This window comes from Arachis duranensis, chromosome 9 (genome assembly GCF_000817695.3).
Source record: "Arachis duranensis cultivar V14167 chromosome 9, aradu.V14167.gnm2.J7QH, whole genome shotgun sequence".
Classification (NCBI taxonomy): Eukaryota; Viridiplantae; Streptophyta; class Magnoliopsida; order Fabales; family Fabaceae; genus Arachis; species Arachis duranensis.
The window spans coordinates 43,064,374-43,071,498 of NC_029780.3; positions in this window are offsets into that span (position 1 = coordinate 43,064,374).

Below are 7,125 nucleotides of genomic sequence, written 5' to 3' on the forward strand. Positions count from 1 at the left end.
CTATGGGCATGCCACTTGAAGTCGAAGGCGTGGCACGCCAACCTCTCAACCTCACTTGGGCGTGCCACTTGGTGTCAAAGGCGTGGCACGCTTGCCCCAAAAAGTCACTTAGGTGTGCCACTTGAAGACCCAGGCATGGCACGCCAAGCTTGAAGAGTGCACAAATACATGGGCGTGTCACTTGAGCAGCATGGCGTGGCACACTGGTACAATGATCCAGAGAAGGGGCTGAAGGCAATTGAAGACTGGGCGTGCCACTTGAAGTCGAAGGCGTGGCACGCCAACCTCTCAACCTCACTCGGGCGTGCCACTTGGTGTCGAAGGCGTGGCACGCCAGTTCCAAAAAGTCACTTTGGTGTGCCACTTGAAGGCCAAGACGTGGCACGCCATTTACTGGAGCGAGACAAGATCATGGGCGTGGCACGCCAACCTTTAGGCGTGGCATGCTGGTATAAGTTTCCAGAGAGGGTGGCAAAGGCCAATTACATGGGGCGTGCCACTTGGTATCGATGGCGTGGCACGCCAATCACTATTCTTCACTTAGGCGTGCCACTTAAGCAACCAGACATGGCACGCCAGTGTCATTCAGAGGCCAAAGCATCTTTGGGGCGTGCCACTTGAGTTCATGGTGTGGCACGCAAAACAGAGGAACCACTCACTCACAAAAGGGCATGGCACGCCAGACCCTGGGCGTGCCACGCCAGTGTAACTTTCCAGAGAAGCTTAGCCAAGCACATAACAAGGGCGTGGCACACCAGACCCTGGGCGTGCTACACTAGTTCAAGTTTCCAGAGGCAAACGAAGTGGAAAAATCAAAGGGCATGCCACTTGAGCTCGAAGGCGTGGCACGCCAACACAAGAATGTCACTATGGCGTGCCACTTGAGTTCGAAGGCGTGGCACGCCAAGGTTGACAAGGGACGAGCGTGCCACTTGAAGGATTAAGCGTGGCATGCCAAGCCATTTTGAAGGGCACGTGACACGCCGATGAAACGCCAGCCACACGCCAGCTAAGGAGTCACGTTTATTGAGTGTTTTCTTTCCCTCCAAAATGTAATTTTCCCTTTTTCACTTTTGTAATTTCTTTATTTTCACTAGGAGTAGTATAAATACCCCCAAGGAGTATTGAAGAGGGGTTAAGCAGTTAGTTCTAGATCCACTTTTACACTCCACTTTTGAGCACTTTTTAAGCTCTGAGTAGCTAACTTCCCTCTCATTGAGAGAGGGAGCTCTGTTGTACTTGATGGATTGATAATAGTGAAATTCTTCTTCTCTTCATCTTCTCTTGATTTGCTAGAAGGAATTTCGTTCTTAATGCTTAGTGTTCAATTATCTTGGGAAAGATATTGAATGCAATTGGGTTTTATCGGAACCTTGGGAAAGGAAACATGAAACCATGCTTGAAATCCCTTCTCACACTTGAGTAGATTCTGGGTTTTGGTGATGGGATACGTGACATATAATCTCCTTTCTACCTGGACCTACAAGGGTGTGTGGTATAATCAGGGACCAAGCATATCTCTCTTCATGAGCAATTAGACCAAGGAATTGGCTATTGATCAAGATCTGAGAGATTGAGTCACCAAGTGATTGGGGCTCAATCAATCAAGATTGCCAAGAGGTCAATGAGTTGCATGATTAAAGAAGATATAAGCTAGATTTGATCCAAAGAGACAACATCTCCCAATCTCAATGAATTCCCCTATTCTTATCTATCCATTTCTTTATAACTTAATTTTACATTCAGCAATTCCCCATTGCCATTTATATTCAAGTCATTTATAATTAAGCACTTTACATTCTGCAATTTCTAATTCTGCACTTTATTACTTCTCTTTATATTCTAGTCATTTACATTTATGCCATTTACAATTCTGCACTTGATAATCTTATTGATCCGCTTGACTAATTCATCAATAATTAAAACTGCTTGGATTTGCCAATAGCCTTGAAGTTAGCTATATCTGTGAACCAAGGGGCTACTCGAATCATCATCAATTGTTCATCAGGAAAGCTTTCATTTACTACTACTTGCTGCATTTCTTCTTCTTGTAGAATCCTTGAGAGGTGGTCAGCTACTTTGTTCTCTGCTCCGCTCCTATCTTTAATCTCAATATCAAATTCTTGGAGTAGCAGGATCCACCTTATCAATCTGGGCTTAGATTCTTGTTTGGTAAGCAAGTACTTGAGTGATGCATGATCAGTGAACACAATTACTTTTGAGCCAATGAGATATGATCTAAATTTATCAAAAGTAAAAACTATGGGCAAAAGTTCTTTCTCTGTGGTGGTATAGTTCCTTTGATTCTCATTAAGGACCTTGCTAACATAGTAGATTACATGTACTAGCTTTTCTTTCCTCTGTCCTATGACAGCACCAACAGCAAAATTAGATGCATCACACATTAGTTCAAAGGGAAGATCCCAACTTGGTGGTGCTATAATAGGTGCAGAGGACAGTCTCTTTTTGAGTTCATCAAAGGCTACCATGCATTCTCTATCAAAAACAAAAGAAGTATTTGAGACAAGTAAGTTGCTAAGGGGTTTTGCAATCTTTGAAAAATCTTTAATAAACCTCCTATAGAACCTAGCATGTCCCAAAAAGCTTCTGATTGCTTTGACATTGCAAGGTGGAGGTAATTTTTCAATTACTTCCACTTTTGCTCTGTCTACCTATATGCCATCTTTTGAGATCTTGTGACCAAGAACCACCCCTTTAGTCACCATAAAGTGGCACTTTTCCCAGTTTAAAACAAGGTTGGTTTCTTGACACCTTTTTAGCACAAGAGAAAGATGGTATAGGCAATCAGAATATGAGTCCCTAAACACAGCAAAGTCGTCCATAAATACTTCTATGAACTTCTCAATCATATCCAAAAAAATGGAGAGCATGCACCTTTGGAATGTGGCAGGTGCATTGCACAATCCAAAGGGCATCCTCCTATAAGCAAAAACGCCATATGGACAAGTAAATGAAGTTTTTTCCTGATCTTTGGGGTCTACAACAATCTGGTTGTAGCCCGAATATCCGTCCAAAAAACAGTAATACTTATGTTCTGCCAATCTTTCAAGCATTTGGTCCATGAAGGGCAGGGAAAAGTGATCCTTTCGGGTGGCTTCATTAAGCTTCCGGTAGTCAATGCACATATGCCATCCGGTTACCGTCCTTGTGGGTATCAATTCATTCTTCTCATTTGCCACAACAGTGATCCCTCCCTTCTTAGGAACTACTTGCACTGGGCTTACCCAAGGGCTGTCTGAGATGGGGTAGATCACCCTTGCTTGCCACAACTTCAACACTTCTTTCTGAACCACTTCATTCATAGTTGTATTCAGCCTCCTTTGTTATTGTCTTGAGGGTTTGGCATCCTCTTCAAGTAAAATTTTATGCATGCACATTGAAGGACTAATCCCCTTTAAATCTGAAAGTGTCCAGCCTATGGCATCCTTGTGTTGTCTCAGCACTTGGATAAGTTCCTCTTCTTGTTCCTTACTCAGATTTGAATTTATGATCACTGGGTGAGTGTTGTTAGCACCCAGATATGCATACTTCAAGCTGGGTGGTAAGGCTTTCAGCTCTAGTTTTGGTAACTCTGCATCTTTGTTGTCTATGGTAGTTGGCATGATTGAGTTCCTCATGGTTGCTTGTGGTAGTTTTCTATTTGATGCTTGTTCCAGCTCAACATTTTCTTCATATTGTTTTTCTCCCATAACTTCTTGAACTATCTGTTCCATGGTGTCTACCAGCATGCATTCTCCTATGGGTTCCTTGGTGTAGCTCATTGCTTTGAAGACGTTGAAGACCATTTTCTCTTTATGCAATCTCAAGACTAATTCCCCTTTCTACACATCAATGATGGCTCCAGCAGTAGCTAGAAATGGTCTTCCTAGGATAATTGATGTGTTGGCTTCTTCTTCCATGTCCAGCACAACAAAATCAGCAGGGAAAATAAACTCTCCTACTTTCATTAGCAAGTCTTCCACCACCCCATGGGGAAACTTAAATGTTCTATCAGCCAATTGGAGTGCCATTCTTGTTGGCTTGGCTTCCTCAATTTTCATCCTTCTCATCATGGTTAGGGACATAAGATTTATGCTAGCTCCTAAATCACACAAAGCTTTCTTAATAGTGATGTCCCCTATGATGTAGGGGATTTGAAAGCTCCCTGGGTCTTTCAGCTTTTGAGGCAACTTCTTCTGTATGATGGCGTTGCATTCTTCAGTCAACACTATGGTTTCTTTTGCCTCCCAGTTCCTCTTTTTGGTTATAAGCTCCTTCAAGAACTTGGCATAGAGTGGCATTTGTTCTAATGCCTCAGCAAATGGTATGTTGATTTGGAGCCTCTTGAAGATCTCTAGGAACTTAGAAAACTGGCCATCCTTCCCATTTTTTCTCAATCTTTGTGGGTATGGTGCCTTTGGCACATAAGGCTTCAAAACTGATTTTGGTGGGGGTGAAACTGCGGTCTCCCCTTCATCCTCGTTTCTATGTTTTGGTGCAACCTTTTCATGATTATCTTTGCTTGGGGCTCCTTCCTCTACAACCTTCCCAATTCTTAGAGTTATGGCTTTGCATTCTCCTCTTGGGTTAGCCATAGTATCGCTGGGAAATGTGTGTGTGGAAAGTGAAATTTGCTTGGACAAAATTCCCACTCGTGCTTCCAACTTTGAGATTGCTGCTCCTTGATTTTTTAGATTTGACCTGTATTCCTCTTTATTAGCATCTATCCTTCTGTCAGTTTGTGCTTGTCTGTCCATGAAGGAGGAGACTGCCCCTAAAATCTGGAATGATAGTTGTGCTATTGTAGCCTCCATCCTCTCAAAGTTGCTCTTGATTTCGCATGGTTGCATAGTTGAGGATGGTGGATCTTGATTGAGGTTGTTGTGTATGGGTTGGTTGTTATGGTAGGCTGTGTTTTGTGAGTTATGGTAGGATCTATGGTTCCCTGTTTGATGGTTAGGGCTGTGGTTTTGTTAATTTGATGGATAAGGCTTGTTGTGGTCCTGGTTGTGGTTTTGTTGATTTCTCCACCCAAAGTTTGGGTGGTTCTTCCAACCTGGATTGTATGTCTTAGAGTGTGGGTCATATGGTGTTCTAGATGAATTGTGCACATAATTGATTTGTTCCCAGTCACCTTCAGATTCTGATGCATTTACTTCTTGTTGAGGAGTTTGGTCTTGAATGACTGAGGCTTGGTTGGCCTCCATCCTCTTAGTTAAGGCTGCTATTTGTGCTATAATTGCCTTGTTCTGAGCTAACAAAGTATCTACAGAGTTGAGTTCTAGCACTCCCTTCTTCTGGGTCCTTTCTGAGGCATAGAAATACTCATTTTCAGCTACAGTTTCAATGACATATATGGCCTCTTCAATGGTTTTCTTCTTATTGAGTGAGCCTCCTGAAGAATGATCCACTGCCTTCTTTGCTTCATAGGATAGTCCCTCATAAAAGATATGTAGTTGTACCCATTCATTGAACATTTCTGGTAGGCATCTTCTTGTCAGAACTTGGATCTCTCCCAGGCCTCATAGAGTGTTTCTCCATCTTGTTGTCTGAAGGTTTGCACCTCAGCTCTCAGCCTATTGATTCTTTGTGAAGGGTAAAATCTTGTAAGGAATCTGTTCACGACCTCCTCCCATGTAGTTAGGCTATCCTTTGGGAATGATTCCAACCACTTTGCTGCCTTATCTCTGAGTGAGAAAGGGAACAAGAGTAGTTTGTAGATGTCGAGGTGTACCCCGTTGGACTTTACAGTATCACATATCCTCAAGAATGTGCTAAGATGTTGATTAGGATCTTCTTAGGCACTTCCTCCATATGAGCAATTATTCTAAACAAGTGTGATGAGCTGAGGCTTTAACTCAAAGTTATTGGCATGCATTGTTGGTTTTAGGATGCTGCTGCCACAATTTACTAGGTTTGGGTTGATGTAGGAGCCTAAGACTCTCCTTTCTTGCCCATCATGATTGACTGGGCCTCCCCTAGCATGGTTATGAACTTCTTCCTCATGGTGATTCTCCATATTCTCCTCTATGTTTGTTTCAAAGTACTCTTCCTCTTCCTCAGCACCAATGACTCTCTTTCCTCTTGCTTCCCTCCTTAATCTAAAGAAGGTTCTCTCAGGTTCAGAATCAAAGGAAGTTGAAGCTCCGCTTCTCCTACCTGTCATACAACCAATCAAGACAAAAAGCAAGAAAGGAAGTGGGTAAATGAATTACTTTGTTAGAGTGGTTGTTAGTGTGAGTGGTGCAATTGATCAAATAGTTAGAAAGGTAAAATTGTGGATAATCAAAGAAGAAAGAAATAGAGCTTAAAATAAAATAAAAATGCTAAATAAAAGAAATTAAAATAACAAGGAAATTAAATTGCTTAATCTAGCTCTCCAATCAATTTAATCACTGTCAAATTTAAGTCAATCCCCAGCAACGGCGCCATAAAACTTGATGAGTTCGAATTCATTACCTCTTTTAAAATTTAGTGAATCAGTTCTTTTGGCAAGCGCACCAAAATTATCGCCAAGTAATAACCCACAGTAGAGTGGGATCATATCCACAGAGATTGGCAAATCCAAGCAGTTTTAATTGATTGATGAATTAGTCAAGCGGATCCATAAGATTGTGAAGTGCAGAATTGTAAATAGCATAAATGTAAATGACTAGAATATAAAGAAAGGCAATAAAGTGCAGATTAGAAATTGCAGAATGTAAAATGCTGAATCATAAATGACTTGAATATAAATGGGAATGGAGAATTGCTGAATGTAAAATTAAGCTATAAAGAAATGGATAGATGAGAATGGGGAAATTCATTGAGATTGGGAGATGTTGTCTCTTTGGATCAAATCTAGCTTATATATTCTTCAATCATGCAACTCATTGACCTCTTGGCAATCTTGATTGATTGAGCCCCAATCCCTTGGTGACTCAATCTCTCAGATCTTGATCAATAACCAAATCCTTGGTCTAATTGCTCATGAAGAGAGATATGCTTGGTCCTTGATTTTACCACACACCCTTGTAGGTCCATGTAGAGGGGGGATTATATGTCACGTATCCCATCACCAAAACCCAGAATCTACTAAAGTGTGAGAAGGGATTTCAAGCATGGTTTCATGTTTCCTTTCCCAAG